The following is an 18,204-nucleotide window of genomic DNA, read 5'->3' as shown; positions in this document are numbered from 1 at the left end:
TGGCTCCAACACATTATGACCCACTATATACTATGGTCTGGTGCTGCTAGACATTTGTGAAGTATTTACATTAAACTTCAAAAAATCTACCCTATATAGATCTTAGATTCTCTTCAACTGGAGCAAATTCATTTTCCATAAAAGCTCTCAAGTTTATTTTCATCAACAGATACTAGGAAGTATTCTCTACTTCAAGCCTTTAAGCCATGTTCACAACCAAACACCTTATCAATATATGGTGAAAGCAAACTGTTTATTACAGTAGCACAAGGGCTGTAATCACAATACTACTTTTGTAAGGTATTTCCTCTTGGATAGCATAGCTGGGAAGAAAAAAAATGTTTAACATTCCTTATTTACACCTTGGTGTTTTCTGGTAATACATCTTTTAATGAAGAGCTGCCAAAGAAACAAAAGGCTCCAAAGAACTGCACACAGCTCCCTGGAGCCTTCCATGAGGCCGCTGAGTCCTCATGTCCATTGAGAGGGTAGCGCCAAGAGAAATGGCTGCAGCAGCTGGGCACTTGCCTTGTTACACACCTGCTACAAAGGCTTCTATAGTTGATTGTACTTCAGAAGAAACTGATACATCTCTCAAATAATCACAAGATAATTCTGGCAGCAACAGCCCACTTGACACCAAGCTGGATGAATATGAGTCTTGGATTTCTGAAGTGAAGACCTCCCTGGAAGTAGAACAGGGAGAGCTGAAAGGCTGAGAGTACGGTTTCAGAGACATGTAAGCAGGAAACCCAACCTTAATTCTAAAAGGACTTTTTACTCATTAAAAAAAATGAGAACTTGAGACATTTTGAAACTACTACTGTAAAGAAGCCAAAGAGCACTTTTTTTTTTTTTAACATAGTCAATTGATGACTTAAAACTCAGCTAACAGCTTAAAAAGACACAATGCTGTCAAGGTCACCTCTGTATCCTACCGCTGATAGAAATGTTACTTACCACACAGAATACCTTTAGAAATAACTGGGCAGGAGAGTATTAGAAGAGGATTCTGAAGGATGACTTTGGCACTATAGACGGGAGGCCTGGAGTAGGTTCAAACCACCAAAAACAGTGCCAGGAAGCTATATACTGGAAATGGTAGGAAGTTCCAATAAACTGTGCAAAGGCAATATGGATTTTTGCCATACTGGACCAAAAATAAGTGATGGAGAATAACAATAACCTACACAGAGTACTTGGGATAATCAGGACAGAGTATGCTTTTATCAACAGTAAGTGGAAAGCCAGTAATGACAACAGGCACCCTCAAACTTATTTTTCAGGTGATAAGGTGGGGGAAAAAAAAAAGAAAACCCTAAATAACCCTAGAAAAAGAATATTAAAGGTGACTGCTGAAGAATTATTTTAAAAGACAAAAGCAAAAATGAACAGGAGATATTTAAGGGTGGGGGAGAAAAACCCTAAAGGAAATGAGCTCAACGGGCTAAGTTTGAAATGCCTAGGTAAAGGCTGCCATGTGAAAAGTCTCACAATTCTAAAATATGTCTTAATGAGAAAACAAAATACAGGATTTTCATACCATATACTTTTACATGTGGAATTGACAAGATTAGCCTTTTAAAAAATCTGTCTTGACTATCTGATGTAAAGATTAATTTTTTTCTGGAAGAAGTGTATGTACCCTCACTCAAGTAAAATACTTAAAGGCCTTTTGGTAATTAAGATGTAGTGACATTAAAGATAACTACTGTAATCCACATGAACAGGAAATTTACAACCATAGTAACTTCATGCTTTCTAAGCTTTTCAGGTGCAGTACAGGTACAGAATAACTCTATAAATAAATGCATTTAATTACTATTTTGATTACCTTAGAGCAGATCTCAGTCATCTTTCCAAGAAGAAACCTTAATTATCATATATAAAACACATGTGTAATACAATTATTGCAACAAATACAAGGTTAAGAAAGAGAATACCCTAGAAGCCCTATACAGCTTTCCCAGGTGGCAGTGGTTGCATCTCCCATAGAATAAACATGTTCATGCTTTTCTGATCATCATTCCCTTGTTATTTAATATTTATTGTTCTATGTGCCCCTAAACCATTGGCTTTACTGGTTTTGAACTATAAATAGCATCCCTGTTATTCTTCTACCATGACTGACTTCTTTTGCTCAACTTTAGTCTCAATTCACCCATGCAGATAGACATAACCAAAGTGCATTTATTTTCATTTCTGGGTAGTATTCTGTGTAGGTATGCCATTTATTTATCTGATCAATGGGTTACTTCCCATTTTTTGCTGTATTCTTTATGTTATTTATGACCTAACTTCTATTACTTATGTACCTAAGGGCAGTGCTATGCAAACTGTACTGTAGTGCAAGAGTCTAGCTTGCTGGCTGGCAGTTTAAGTAGCACTGGTCTAGGGCTACATACTAGAAGTGGAACTGCTAAGTCTTTGGTGAAAAAAGGTCTTCAAGTCTTTTGTTCATTTTCCCATTGTTTTTTGCTTTTTCTTGTGGGAGCTCTTCATGAATTTAGGATAGCAAATACCTCACTGAGGATTATTTGGGGATGGTTTTTGTTAGATCATCCATGTTGAACGTACTAAAGCATTTCATCCTACTTTTGGTCATGCCTAAAATAACATGTTTGGTCATGTTGAACGTAGGTGAACTGAAGTTCATCTAGAACCTAGAACTATACTTATTTAGGAGCTCTTTAGGATATCAGAGGGTCCTTGCAGTAAAAAGCCAAGAAACAGATGAAAAATCACATATTCAACATAAACCTAATATTAATTTGTCTACATAAGCACATAAAATCATAGTAGGGAATTACATCCTAACAGCATGATAAAGAATTCAAAATATAAAACTGAAAAGCCCCTACAGTTAAAGGAAATTTTTTATTAAATGAAAGGAGAAAGAAGAGAATGCGTAATTTTTATGTTTATTAATCAATGTTTTAAGATTATTACAGCTAATACTACTCATGTTAATAATACCCCATTTGCAACTATGTGGATGGAACTAGAGGATATTATGCTAAGCGAAATTAGTCAGAGAAAGACAAATATCATATGACTCTACTCATATGAGGAATTTAAGATATAAAACAGACAAACATAAATGAAGGAAGCAAAGTAATATAAAAACAAGGAGGGGGACAAAACATAAGACTCTTAAATACAGAGAATTGAGGGTTGCTGGAGGGGTTGTGGGTGGGGGGATGGGCTTAAATGGGTAAGGGGCATAAGGGAGGACACTTGGGATGAGCACTGGGTGTTATACACAGGGGATGAATCACCGGAACTACTCCTGAAATCATTACAGCACTATATGCTAACTTGGATGTAAATTTAAAAGAATGGATATACTAAATACAAATAGTTTAAGAAGAGGTTTAAAATTAGTCTGACTTATAATACATAACAGTTCACATCAATGAGAAAAGAAGAAAACCTAAAATATGCACCTATAATGTTAGTTAATATATACAAATAAATAATCTAGTATAGGTGGTAAACTGCAGGACCTTAAATTGAGGAATGTCAGTTTTCCCATGCTACATACAGACTGCTGAGTAAAATTCAATAGTTCCTATGGGGAACAAAACCAAAAACCAAAAATAACAATACCCTAGAACAATGCTGTCCAATAGAACTTTCTGTGCTAAATGCAATTTTCTTTATCATTGCCCAAAATAATAGCCATTAGCCACATATAACTCCCAGCACTCACAATGTGGCACCTGCAACTGAGAACGGAATCTTAAAGTTAGTTTTAACTTTTAAAGCTCACCACCTCCAAATAACTTTGATCAAGGTAACAAAGATCAATTCACAAGCTTACAGAGCTAGACTGTAAGGGCACAAAAAGTAACAAAGTAACAAACTCCACAGCAAATTCTGAAGAGAGATTTAAAATGCATGCTTACATAAGATAATGAAGAAAATGCAAAAAAAAAAAAAGTTTGGAGAGGAGCATTCAATAAGAATTTGTTCTCTTGGGTCCTTCTCCAAGTCAGTTAGTTCTAGGCATTTAAGCTCTGATCTCATAGTGGCTAAATATGGCTGAGGCAGGCTGAACATCATCAGTGTAATCCTTGTAACTCAGTACAAATATTTTCTATTCCTTTCATAATGTTCTTCACATTATTCATTAGATTAAAGGATGGGTAAATCTTTGCTTCAGTTAGCTTGTGATAAATCATTTAAGTGTACATGGATGACCCTGGAATGAAAGGGAAGGACAAAAAATACCGTCTTCCTATGCCTTACCAATATGAGAGCACTTCACTTGCAACAGCCTCTTTAGGCTTATCTGAACGACAGTCAGCCTAAAGCAGCCTACTATTTACCTAGATTTTATAGCATGCAAGGTACAAATAACTTATTTACTCCTACTTGAAATTAAGAGTATCAAAATTTCAGGGGGCTAGATTAAGAGTCTCAAAAACTCTGAAATAACACCAGGTGAAAAGAGTATAATGGAACACACAGACTGGTAGCCACTGTTGATTCTCTTGGCTCAACTGTCTTTTGTGATAAATGCAAGAACCATTTTATGCCCTTTAAAAATTGGTCTACATTGCTTTCCAATCTTTTTGGCTCTCCCAGAGAAGATTCTAAATTTGCTCATAGGAAAAAAATCCACGTTCCCCAAATGCTGTTTAATCCATTAGCATATTTCCACATTGTTCTTGTACAGAATACTTTTCCACTAATTTACACAAGCAGTGCAGAACCATCAAACACTATTTTATGTATGTCAGGGGATACATATGCCTTAAAAACTGGTATTTCAAGGATAGTTTTATTTGACTTTTTTGTCAAAGACACTAACAACCATTAATGAGTGTTCTGCTGAATTTCCTTTCATCACAAAATCTGTAAATTACCAAAACCAAATTTTTTTCCAAAGTCAAAAACCTGACTTTACTACTGACAATTAACAGCAAAACACGAGGAAACAATACTAGTACATACATACAGAACATTTTTCCCTTAGTTACAATAATTCTAATTTAGGTAGGATGGGTACTATTAAGGCATATGTAAATATTACCAATCAGGAGACAGAACATGGATATTTAAAATGCTGATGATTCAGGGTGCCTGGGTGGCTCAGTCGGTTAAGCCTCCAGCTTCAGCTCAGGTCATTAATCTTGTGGTTCTTGAGTTCGAGTCCTGCATCAGGCTCTGTGCCGATAGCTAGGAGCCTGGAGCCAGTTTCAAGTTCTGGGTCCCCTCTCTCTCTACCCCTCCCCCACTCGTACGTTCTCAAAAATAAACATGAAAAAAATTTTTTTTCATAAAAAACAAAATAAAATGCTAATGATTCTTATTAAGTTCCTACATGAACATAGTCAACTGACAACCACATAAAATATTTTAGACAATTTTAAGAGCCCATTTAAACAAATCAACTGTAACCTTTTTCTAGATTTAGATACAACTTACTAAAAAGTGTAAGGAAATGATTAATTCAATCTGACTTCATCACCAGATCTGCTAATAAAAAGCAGTTGGTTAGAAGAGAATTTAGTTTTCTGGAAAGGCCTACTTCAGATTTTTCCATCAGGCTTATTAATTATAAAATGGAGCTCTGGCTAAAATAACTTGAGAATCTAGCCCACTGAAAAATCCACTCCAGCATAAAGCCCTAAGGATTTTTTTTTAACGGCATGCAAAAGCTTTTCCACAATTAGAGGCCCTTCATTAATTTTAGATACTATTAGTGTTAAAACACCTGTCAAATATCTTTACAGTGCTCACATATTACATCATACATATATTCTAAAGGAAAGTTTTCAAAGAAAAAGCTCTTATATAAGCAACTACCTAAGTTCCTAAATACTTAATAAACTATCTCAAAATTCACATGGTTACCTGATTTAGAAACCTAACTCTGGAGGGAAATCCTAGAGCTCAGACCACCTGCACAGAACTACTGAAGTGTTACAGTGTTCAAATAGAGTTCACATAGCTATATGCTTTGCAATGCTATGCAAATGCAAGGATTTTCTACAAAAGCCAGCGTGTTAAGCCCTTTTAATGACTTCTCATTTTCCAAACAGTATTGTTGCTCCATAGGATTTTAAATATCCAGTATAACAAACTCCTATTGATATCTAAGGACCTTTCTGGAATGTAAAATTTTCTCTTGCCATTTTCATTAATTCTACTCAAGAACCTTTGGAGCCAGTGATCCTTCCGGAATTTAAAATTTCTCAGATTTCAGAATGGCCAGGAGGCGAAGTCAACACCCTGTAATCACAATATTCTTGCAACAAAATTTAGGAATATTGGCACTACATGGGATAAGATAAAGAGCCTCAAGTCAGCTCAGATTCAGGTCAAGATTTTGTTCCCGAATCAGTTTAGGTTACTATAAGAAGGTCATAAAAAAATTTTAAGTAACTTTTGAATTTCAGAATTATACACATAAGGGATTATGGACCTGCAGCTTTGCAGCAAAGCACCAAGTACTAAAGTTTCCTTCAACATAATAAACATTGTACCTGGGCATAAGTAAAAGTCAGTTACTTTGGCTGCCAGAACCTGCAGAAATAAGTATCTTTACTATATTCTACCTGTACTCATCTACCCGCAAAGGAGGTGTTAACTATGGATTTCCCAAGTTCACTATAAATATTAAATAAAATGCAAAGTTAAGTTTTCATTAGAGAGTTCAACTAAATGCCTGTTTTAATATGACATTCCTTAAATCATGAAGCTTGCTCTTAAATTTCCATCTTAGAATCTATTCATGACTATGTCATCTAGTCCCCACCCCAGAAAAGTTAAATCTCCAGGCCAATGAGGGAGAAACATCAGATATATTGGAAACAGACAGATGACTAACAAAAATTAAGAGATAACTGACTTGGTCCTGAGATGGCAGCAATAGTGCTTCTCTTTAATATGCACACAAGACACCTGGTTAAAATGCATTCAGTCAGGTTTGGGTGGGGCTGAGATTCTGCATTTCTGTTGTAGTTGATGCTAATCCCAAAGACCACACTACATTCATTAACAAGGGGTGGTTAATACACTCAAAAAAAAAAATCATTGTATCAGTTTAGGGCTAAAGGAACTGTTCTAGTTACAGCTGAAATCTAGTTACAGCTAGATTTTAAAAATAAGTAATTTAGGGGTGCCTGGATGGCTCAGTCGGTTAAGCATCCAACTTCAGCTCAGGTCATGATCTCACAGTCCGTGGGTTCGAGCCCTGTGTTGGGCTCTGTGCTGACAGCTCAGAGCCTGAGCCTGCTTCGGATTCTGTGTTTCCCTCTCTCTCTGCCTCTCCCCTGCTCATGCTCTGCCTCTCTGTCTCAAAAATAAATAAAAACATTAAAAAAAAAAAAAAAGTAATTTGCTCAAACTCACACAGCTAAGAGAAAGCCAGTAGGAGAAACCCTCTAGTCAGGTTTCTAAGTCAACAGAACTTTCAAGAAATTTTATTAAACTTATTCCCCCCACTCTCTAGCCTTACAAATGTGTTGAAAACACATTTTAATTAGAGAAAACATTTTTATTCGATACGATCTTTTTAACAAAATCAGACTACAGGAACACTAACCTGATAACCTATGCTTTCCTGAAAATGTCAATTGTTATTCCAAGTGTCTGCACAACTCAGAAACATGCAAACTTTGGGGCACCTGGGTGGCTCAGTTAAGTGTCGGACTCTTGATTTCAGCTCTGGGTCACATTGGGGAGTTTGAGCCCCACATGGAGCCTGCTTCAGGTCCTCGGTCTTCCTCTCTCTGCCCCTCCCCTACTTGCACGAGTGCTCTTTCAAAAATAAATAAATGTTAAAAAAAAAAAAAAAAAAAACCAAAACCTCAAAACCCAAACTTCAATTGCAAGAAACCTAAAATAAACTATACAAATCCAGCAGCAAATTCAAATTTAAACATCAGCTTACTGTGGAACTGTATTTTGCACAGACATTCAATTCAAAAGTCAAATCCATACATAGAAGATCAAGTACTGGCAAAAATTATCCAAGAAAATCTGTTCAGAAAATAGCAAGCTAGGAGACGTACATATATCATCCCTCAGTAAGTCCTCTGAAAACAACCAATTTTTCCTCACCAGCTGAGTATTACATAAAGTCATCTTATAAAGCAATTATAAACTCTAGTAGTCACTTTATACCTGGCAAAATGCTCATAACTATACAAGAACTAATATTCACCTCTCCTACACCATGCTGTGAGGTATAGCTTCAGTGAGTAGAATGAACAGAATCTTTTACTCTATTTAAAAATGTCTTTTTTTCTGATTAAGCCCAAATACTTGAAAATTTACCAAATGGTTGAATGATGGAATAAGCCACTGCCTACACATTAAATTACAAAACAAAACAAACAAACAAAAAAAGAACAACCCACCCAAAACTCTCCAACAACTTATATTAAAACCTGGATTAGTAAGATTTCCTAAAACTTGGTCTACAGTATGTACTTAAATAGAGTAATACTTGTTATATATTCAAAATAAATTTTAAGTGATTCAGTGATTGGTAAACAATGCATATAAAACTGAATCAGTAAACCCTTAACCGTCAAGCCTGTATTTTTTTATTTTTAGAGAGAGTGCGCGTGTGTACAAGAAGAGAGCGAGCACACATAGGGGAGAGAGAGAGGGAGGAAGAAAGAGTATCTCAAGCAGGCTCCATGCTCAGCTCAGAGCCTGACACAGGGCTTGATCTCACAACCCTGGAATCATGATCTGAATTGAAATCAAGAGTTGAACTCAACCAACAGACTGAGCCACCCAGGTGCCCCTATTTTAGAACTTTTAAGAAGCACATTAAAGATCACTGCATTTTAAGAGGTAAATACAATTTCAAATTCAGGAAAAAAAGTGAGCAACAAGAACTCTCCTTTACTTCAATTTTACAAGACCCCCGTACAGATGTGAAAATACTTACATGGACAAGTTAGGAGATGGAACCCCCCTATCATCAGCTAGGTTCCCAAGGTGGCTCAGCGTTGAAGTCGAACTGCTCTCTATACAGCACTTCTCCTAGGCCCTCTGGGTAGTTGTATACTCGGTCAGAAAGTTCGCCCTAAGGAAGGAAATAAAAGTAGTAGTAAACAGTCATAAATTAAAAAATACGTTACACTGTGCTTTTCAAGCAAGTTAAGCTGATTTATAGATTAACTATGGGAGTATGTTTTAGTTTTAAAAGTGTTTCATTAATCATATTACACAAATAATGTTTTCAAAGGATTTACCATATTACCAAGTACTTTTTTATGTAGTAAAAATTTCCAAGCTCTTAACAGTGCAAAGTTCACAGAACTGGTATCATCTTACCAAGTTGCTTTATCCACCTACTCAGTTTCCAGCCTTCATCTAATTTCATTTTTGCTTTTATTTATCCTCCAAAACCCAAATTTCTCAGTGGACTAAAACTGCAAAATTCCCCAAGTACCCTGGTCAACCTGATGTGTATAATGTTCTAGTATGATTTGTAATCTGCAACTACCCAGAACGTTTCTTTTACTCTCCAAATTGCAAGTTCTTCTTTGCTTAAAGTATAAAATCTTACTACATACCAAAAAGAAGATCGAGGACTTAATACATTATGAATGTGAAATAACATTTGAGAATTGCCTTATACATTAAGGTAAGTCACTTGGAAGTTTATACTTCTCTTCCTCATACCTAACCTACCTCGCGTCTTTTTACTATCGCTAGAACAACATACAAATGTTAAAGTGCTTAGCATGTTACAAAACGCTAAGTTTTAGAAATGGTTATTACCTATTATGGTTTGATTGGATGGACTTCTCACCTCTTAACTAAACCGCTACACCTATACTTAGAAATCATAATTCAGTGGTTGCTACTTTAAAGTAATATTACCGGACAACATTTGTTAGAAAGGGTGATAAGGAAACCAGAAAAATGATCTAACTAGAGATTATAAGGTTAAGAATCAGAGAAATTTCACAAGTACTCTAGGTATATATAAAGCATCTCAAAAAAATTTTAAATTAAAAATAAAGCATCTCTCATCTCCACCAGCACAGAAGCATCCTTGTGGTTCTTTTAATTTACTAAAAAAATATGCTCACATATTCTTGATGAGTCAAGAACCCTTACCAACATGCAATGGTGATTATAACCTTACATTAGATTCCAAATAATGTACTCAAAAACAAAGATTTTGAGTCTTCCCACACCAAGATAATTTTAAAAATAAATTAAAAGTTGACTCATGCTGCAAAGACAGAGTTTATAAGGAATAGGATAATTATCCTGGGTGAGACACTCTCATCTGCCCCCCCCCACATGTATCCACATCCACACAACTGTTTTGCTTAATGCAACCCCAAGAGCAGTGATGTAAAATATTAAGGATAGTAAACTTCAGACATTCAAAAATTTTCATCATCTCTAAAACATTTCCATCTAGCAACAACAAAAGAAACTAGTAGGAAATGAAAACCCTAAAATATGAAAAGCACATTTTGGTAAAATAAAAGGGGCATATAGGGTAAAAGAGCTATTTACATACAGGATAAATATTTGTACAGTTAAGATAAACCATAAAGGAGTTACATGAAAATGTGGAGAAAAGGAGGTACAGGAAAAGATAAGTTATTCTCATTTAGAATGGTATGTGTAAATCCTTTGGTTCATGAACACTGCAATCAAGTTCCTTAACTGAAGACAATGTCTCTCGTTACATCTAGGTGAACAGCACAGAGAGAACTAGTCCTGACTGAAGTCAGCAAGCAGTAGGTCACTACCACAAAAAAAACCAAGCCTCCCATCACTTTTACAGTACTATCCCAAAGCCTAGTACCCCCAAATTATCAGTATTTGAACAAAATACATTGCATTTACCAATGACTTTTAAAGTCGCTATGTAGTATCCTCTCCAAAAACCCCAAACTCCAGTCTAATGATGAGAAAAGTAGCAAAGCCAAACTGGGCGACATTCTACTGGGTATCTGGCCACTACTTCTCTATGCTATCAATGACATGAAAAACAAGGTTAAGAAACTGTCACACATCAGAGAGAACTGGGGAAGATATGACAACTAATGTAACATGGTACCCTGAATTATCCCGTAACAGAAAAAGGACATTAAAAACTGATGAAATTCAAATAAAGCCTAGAGTTTAGTTAACAGTAATGAATCAAAGTCAGTTTCTTAGTTTTGACAAATGTACCACAGTAAGATGCTAATAATGTGAACTGGGTGAGAAGTATGCAGCTCTATACTATCTTTGCAACTTTTCTGTAAATCTAAAATTATTCCAAAGTAAGATTTTACAAAATCAAAGTATTCACATAATCGGCTACCATTAAGAAATAAAAGTAACAATCTATTGATATATGCACTTCCGATGACTATCAAAAACATGAATTAAAGAAGTTTTTCAAAGAAAAGAAAGCAAACAGTATAATTCCATTTTAGACAAAGCTAATCTGTGGTTTAAAAAAAAATCAGAATCCTGGTTGCCTCTGAAGAGTGGGGGATTGTCATTTGAAAGGGCAAAAGAGAACTTCTGAGGTAAGGCAAATGCTCTACATCTTGATAGGTCTGGATTACACAACTCTATTTTTCGTCAAAACTCATCAAATGATATACTTAAAGATCTGTGCATTTTAAGGTTATGTGGATTTTATCCAAAGATTTTTTTTTTTTAAGAAATCACCAGTATTAGGCTATGATATATGCTCATGAACTGAAGTTGGAGGCGTTCAGTGTTCTGATGTCTCCGACTTTGAAACACATGGGAAAAAACCGACATGAATTGATGAATGGATAGTAGGATAGCAAAGAAAGCAAAACGTTAAATCTAGGAGAAGATGTAATTCTTTCGCCTTCTATGTTTGAAAATTTACTAAGTTAAACGTGAGTGGCAGGAGAAGGCACTGATATTCCATCACCTGTAATCATTAGAAGCCTACCTTTCTACTAAATGTAAACCCCTCAGGGCTTCTTTGTCTTCTGGACCAGCATCTGCACTCTCACATTTGCAAAAAATTAAAGATTAGGGCCTTGCCCGACAATCCTTAGCCCTATTTCTGCCAGATCACACAGCACTTCTCTCTTCCTTAAGGGTCCTCAGGTTTGCACCCAAGCTGTGGGGCTTAAAGGTGGAAACACGAAGACTGTCAACACCTTAACGGGTCCAAGGCACCACCACAAAATCCAGTTAAGTCTGAACATCAATGGGGCTGTAAATTGTGTACCCGACCTCAGGTTTCCGAACCAGCAGGGTAGCCCAAAAAACAAACGCTCAGAATGTATTTTGGGCAAGAGTTAAAACACGTCACCATCATTCCTGTTGGCAGTCAAAATAGTACTTGATAAGCCACCCAAGCCTACCGTTCTCCCTCTCACTGCCCAGGAATCGTGGCGCGGACGGGAAAACGAAGCCATGGTGACTAATCCTCAGGCTCCAGGAGGTGACTGGGGTGAGTGAAGGCAACTTGGCCCAATCAGGAGAGCCGCAGGGGGCGGAGCAGCAGCCCCGAGGCTTCCAGAAGGGGCCAAGGGCCTCTCGCTAGCTACCTGACACCGGGGCTTCCCTGCCTCCGGGCCCCGAGTGGCGTCAGCTTTCCTCCACCAGAGGGGGGCCGCACTCCCCGCACCCCCAAGAACCCATCCTCCTCCGGCAGCTGTCACAGGAGGCCGCCGCCGGGCCCGCCCCGCTCCATTCATAACCTAAGGCCCCGGCCGTTGCAGCCCTTCGCGCCGCCCGCGGGGATCCCGGAGGCGAAGTCGCAACGCGCCTCCGGGCCGAGGCTGCCAGACCAAGGCCCCTCAGGGCTGCGGCCCGGCCCCCTCCCCGGAAACAGCAATGCACCACGGGAGAGGGGTGGGGGCCGCACGCCGCCGGGAAACGACGCCGAACCCCGGCGGAGACCCCCGCGAGCGCCCCCACACGCACACGCCCCCTCACCTTAACCGTGGTGGCCCCCTGCTCCGCCGAACGGCAGTCGGCCGCCTGAGGGCCCCGAGGCGCGCCCGCCACCCCAGCCCGCCGCGCCGCCGCCGCGGAGACACCGACCGCCGCCACACACACCGCCGTCCGCCATATTCGAGGCAGCCGGCCGCGGGGCACTGCGGGGCCGCCGGCCGAGTGGCGGGGCCCAGTCTGGAGGCACCCGGCAGCTCCCCGAGGCCAGCCCCGCGCCCCCACACCCCTCGGGTCAGTACTCACGTGAGATAACGGCCCAAAGAGTCGGGTAAAGCGTCTTCTCTTTTTCGGCGGAATTTTTAAAGAGGGATGTGGTTACCTTGAGCAGAAATACCCAAGGCGGCCTGGGCCATAGGCTGCGGGGACGACGTGGGGGGAAAAGCGCGGCACCGACACCAGCTGTGCAGCAGTGGCGGCGGCGGCCGAAGGGGAGAAATAGAACAACAGCGCAGGTAAAAGAAGAATGGCGAGGACTGGGTGGGGAGAGGATTCGGCCTCGTCACACTGCAGAGCGGAGGAACGAGAAAGGATGAGAAGAGGCAAAGGCGAAAAAAAAGAAACACTGCAGCCAAGCGAAGAGCCAGAGAGTGTGGGAAGGCGGTGCCGGAGACGCCAGTATTTATAGTAAGTGGGCGTGGTCTTGTGACGCCACAGCCATCCGGGCTGCCGCGCGAGTGGGGCGGAGTCGGGCTGCGGCCCGCGGCGGAGGGAGGCAGCGGAAGAGACCGGCGTGAGACGCGGAGGGGGCGAAAGGGGGTGGGGTGGGTGACCCCGAGTGCAGGTGCCGACCGCCTGGTGGCTTCCTGCCCTCGCGCCGGCTGCAGCTCCCCCGCGGCGAAGCTTTTGACGCGCGGACGTGGGCGGGTGAAGGAGAAGAAACGCGGCTCGTCCGCAGCGCGGCGTGGCTCCGCTTCTCCACCCCCTCAGGTGTCTGCTCACGCCCGTCGCTGGTCCCCGCTCATTGGGAGCTGGACCCGGGTCTCTGGTGGCCGCGACGCTGAGTTGTGCTGGGTCAGGGGCGGCGGCATGCTTGCGCTGCCTGGAGAGGCTGTAGGGGAGGCCTGTGAGGGCCTTCTCCGGAGCTCCCACTTCTCCGGAGCTCCCACTCCGGAGTGCGCTCCGCGTTTTGAGGGTTCCATAGGCTACGCCTGGGGACTGTCCTCCCAAGGTGAAGCTCCGGCACTCGAGGGATACCCTGGTCCTTTCTGGAAAAGAGTTCCTAATGACCAGGATGGGTTCCTTACTCCAGCGCTGGTGAGGTTACAGAGCCTCGTGACCCCGCGAAAATGTCCCTCGTGTATGTTACAATATGGTGCAGTAGGATTTTTTCTTTAAGCAGTGTAGACTCTGTCCTCATTTGAAGCACACCCAGTCCTTATTAATCAAGGACCGGTGTTGGAGAGGGGATTACTGATGTTACAAATGCATATTACTTTAATCCCACACGTCTCATTTTCGCAGTCATTTAAATTTTACTACTCCATAACAAACTTTTTTCTTTTTTAAACTGGGGAACCTAGTACGACCCACATAGCTTTTAATTTATTCTCATCTTTTAAAAATGTCTTCATACTGGTGATCAGAAATCGTGAATCTTGTGCTAACTCCAACTCACAGTGTCACAAATGAAATAGGTTTTTACACATCGCTTTCAAGTTAACATCTATGAAATTAAGACCTTGACTTTTTTTTCTTTCATTCTTCCCCACCCTCTATTTTGTGAGCAGCATTGTGGTTGATTAATAAATCACAAATTAGGAAAGAAGAGTAAGAGCTTTCCTGGATGGAAAGGTAACAAACGTAGCAACGCTGAACTGTGGGGTTTTGGAGGAAAGTATTTGGTAAAAATCGGGAGTCTGGACTCTTCCTAATTTCATTTTTCCTTATTTCATTCTAATATATCTTGGCTTCCTCGTTCATTCCTTAAAAATTCTTTTTGATTCAGAACATTTATAAACACAGCATTTTACTAGACCCCCCTGGTGGAAGGAGGAGGCTAGAGATGAATACACTACTTGAAATCTTGCTAACAATCTGGCAGGGGAAATAAAACAACTACACAAAATAACTAAATTGTTGATAGATAAATAGGTAACATGCTGCATGGAACCTAGTGGAGGGAGGAAATGATTACAGCTAAATGAAAGAAGGCTGCTGGGGAAAGGTAGTGATAAATTTTTTTTTTTAATTTTTTTTTTTTAACATTTATTTTTGAGACAGAGAGAGACAGAGCATGAACAGGGGAGGGTCAGAGAGAGGGAGACACAGAATCTGAAACAGGCTCCAGGCTCTGAGCTGTCAGCACAGAGCCCGACGCGGGGCTCGAACTCGCGGACGGCGAGATCGTGACCTGAGGACGCTTAACCGACTGAGCCACCCAGGCGCCCCGGTAGTGATAAATTTTGAGAGCAGATATTCTAGGCAAGGGAAACAAGTGAGAGGAGGCACAGAAATGGGCCAGTTTAGAAAACTGTGAGTGGGCTTTCTGGCTCCAACATAGAGACATGGTTGCATGTGAGATTGAAAAGGTAGGGTCTGATCAAGAAGTGATCAGAGCTTGGACTTTATTCTGGAACCATTTAAGCAGGGACATGATATATTCAAAGATGTTTTTAAAAGATTATTCTGGCATCATGGGATTGGAAAAAGGTAGACAGTTTGGAAGAAACAGTAAAGGAGACCCCAAACAATTAAGAAGAATACTAAGGGATTCAGAATGAATGGGAGGGAGGGGTCCCAGGGTGGCTCAGTAGGTTAAGCGTCCGACTCTTGATTTCCGCTCAGGTCATGTTCTCATGGTTCATGAGGTTGAGCCCCACATGGGGCTCCTCACTGGTAGCCGACCAGCGGAGCCAGCTCTGGATTCCCTCTCTCTGCCCCTACCCCCTGCTCATGTGCACACGCTCTCTCAAAATAAATAAACATAAATAAAAGAATGGATGGGAAGGAAAAGGCATAGCAAAGCAGAAGGTAATCTTGAATGCCAAGGGACGTAAGAAGGTGTCAAATGATTTGGGGATATTAAGCTAATCAACAGGGAGAATTCTAGAATCAGGAACACAGAAATAGAAGGTCCCAGTTGGGAGGGAAGAATATGAGCCAGCTTTGAGCATAGTTTAAGCTGTTGATGTGATAATGTCCATGTAAAGATGGTCCAAAGGCTCCCATAAATACAGGGATCTAGAGCCCTTTTGGCTATGAATTTGAGAGCAGACGTGATTATTAAGGAAATGTTGAGGTCTACAGGAAAAGGGATATAAGCACAGGACTTCAAGACATGCCAGAGCGAAGAGAGACTGGCAGAGAAAACCAAGAGGACCAGCCAGAGAAGTAGAAGGAGAATCACAATAGTACAATGTCAAGCCATGTGAGGAGGAGGGTGACCCAAGATGGAACAAATGATCCAGATGTCCCATCACTCAAACAGGATGGGAAGGGTTCTGATTCTGGCAAATGGCAAATCATTGGTAAACTCTGGTCTCGTGTTAAGTTTGGATTTTTGTCTCCCAAATTTTTCAATCACAGGAGTGGTTTGGATTTCAGAAAAAGAATGTGGGGATGGAAAGAAGATGGGCTATGAGTGTATGGCAGAGAGAACACTGGGAAAGGTATTGTAGTGATCCATTGAGAAGAATGATAAAGGCCTGAAAAGAAGTTATCTGTGACCTTTAACTGAGTAATTTCAGTAGAGTGGGAGGTACAGAAGTGAAATTTGAGTGAGGAGCAGCTGAAGTGAAGTCACTGAATGTTAACCACTCTTTCACATGGAAAGTACTGGACCTGAGCCTAATTCAACCTCATTTATACCATAAAGCGATTCAACAACCTATTATTCAAACTACGTGCCCTCACGATTAGTGTTTGTGTATTCAGAATTAAAGAATAGTGCAGCTAGCTAGCATCATTGTATTTTTTTGTCTTTGATGAATACAATAGAACCTTAAAAACTGTACTGCAATGGACTAGCCAACATAGTGTGTAACCTTAACAGAATGATAGCTTCCTAATGAGAACAGCATATTTAATTGTGTTTGGGGCTTGAGGTTTTGGGTTTTTTTGCCAAGTCAGGTTACTCATATACAAAAATACAGGTAATGCCGGGGAAAGTATTATTATTAAACGGAGATCCCTAAGACAAAATGATACAGTACCATTCACACTTAGATCATCCTGGTCTATTGATTCAACCTCATTTGCTTTTGTGCCAATAGATATAAAAGATGGAATGAATTAGATTTCTGATAAAGACAATCACTCAAAAACAATAGGTATACCTAAAACCACCAGCCTATAATAAAAATATCTTGTCATCACATAGATCAATGTGACAAATGTAAAGAGTACCATTGTAATCGAAGGTAAAAATACCAGTTTAATGGGAATGTTTAAAGGGAGCTTCATAAGTATTTTTTTTTTAATGCTTATTTATTTTTGAGAGAGACAGAGACAGACTCTGAGCAGGTTAGGGGCAGAGAGAGAGGGAGACACAGAATCCGAAGCAGGCTCCAGGCTCCGAGCCGTCAGCACAGAGCCCAATGCGGGGCTCGAACTCAAGAGCTGTGAGATCATGACCTTAGCTGAAGTTGGAGGCTCAATCAACTGAGCCACCCAGGCGCCCCAAACTACTTCATAAGTATTTTTATTGCTAAGGTACATTCTTAGAGTAGTCCTTATTATATAGAAAACCAAAATATATAGGTTTTGTTTTGTGTATTTTTTTTTGAGACTTTTAAAGTTTTAATGTGAAGTTTTGCAGGAAACGGTAATACTCTTTGAAATTCAAGCATGTTAAAGAGTACTTTGTAAAAATAACATTTTCAAACTGATAAACAGGAAAAGAAACATGACAGATTAATAATTTTTTGCTGTACTTCCACAGTTCAAGTTTTCCCATAGACAAAATATATAGGTTTTGAATAGTTAAAACATCTCCCTTTTTCACAAAAGTAGGGGCATCTGGGTGGCTCAGTTGGTTAAGCATCCACTTGATTTCAGCTCAAGTCATGATCTTGTGGCCGTGAGATGGAGCCCACATCAGGCTCCATACTGAATGTGGAGACTGCTTAAGATTCTTTCTCTTCTTTCTCTTACTCCCTCTGCCCTTCTTCCCCACTCGAGCTCTTCTCTCTCTCTCTCTCTCTCTCTCTCTCTCTCTCTCTCTCTCAAAAAGAGTTTATTTACATATGTGTGTAATCTCTACCCCCAAACATGGGGCTTGAATTCATGACCCCAAGATCAAGAGTCATGCACTCTTCTGACTGAACCAGCCAG

The 18,204-nt window shown here is 40.2% G+C and overlaps 1 protein-coding gene across 3 annotated transcripts in view; it reads right to left on the bottom strand.

The window, feature by feature from the left end:
• Positions 1–13,540, bottom strand: part of AZIN1 (antizyme inhibitor 1) — a 30,727-nt gene extending 17,187 nt beyond the window's left edge. For 2 of the 3 annotated variants that reach the window (XM_027064101.2, XM_027064103.2), the window contains exons 1-2: positions 13,177–13,540; positions 8,915–9,052 (exon numbers count right to left, since the gene is read on the bottom strand). The gene's annotated coding sequence lies outside the window, so the exon portion shown is untranslated. Of the gene's footprint in view, positions 1–540; positions 687–8,914; positions 9,053–13,176 lie in introns of all 3 variants that reach the window. The other variant, XM_027064102.2, reaches the window with a different exon arrangement.
• Positions 13,541–18,204: the final 4,664 nt, after the last annotated feature.

Source organism: Acinonyx jubatus, chromosome F2 (assembly GCF_027475565.1).
Source record: "Acinonyx jubatus isolate Ajub_Pintada_27869175 chromosome F2, VMU_Ajub_asm_v1.0, whole genome shotgun sequence".
NCBI classification, from domain to species: domain Eukaryota; kingdom Metazoa; phylum Chordata; class Mammalia; order Carnivora; family Felidae; genus Acinonyx; species Acinonyx jubatus.
This window is presented reverse-complemented; position numbering and strand designations above follow the sequence as displayed.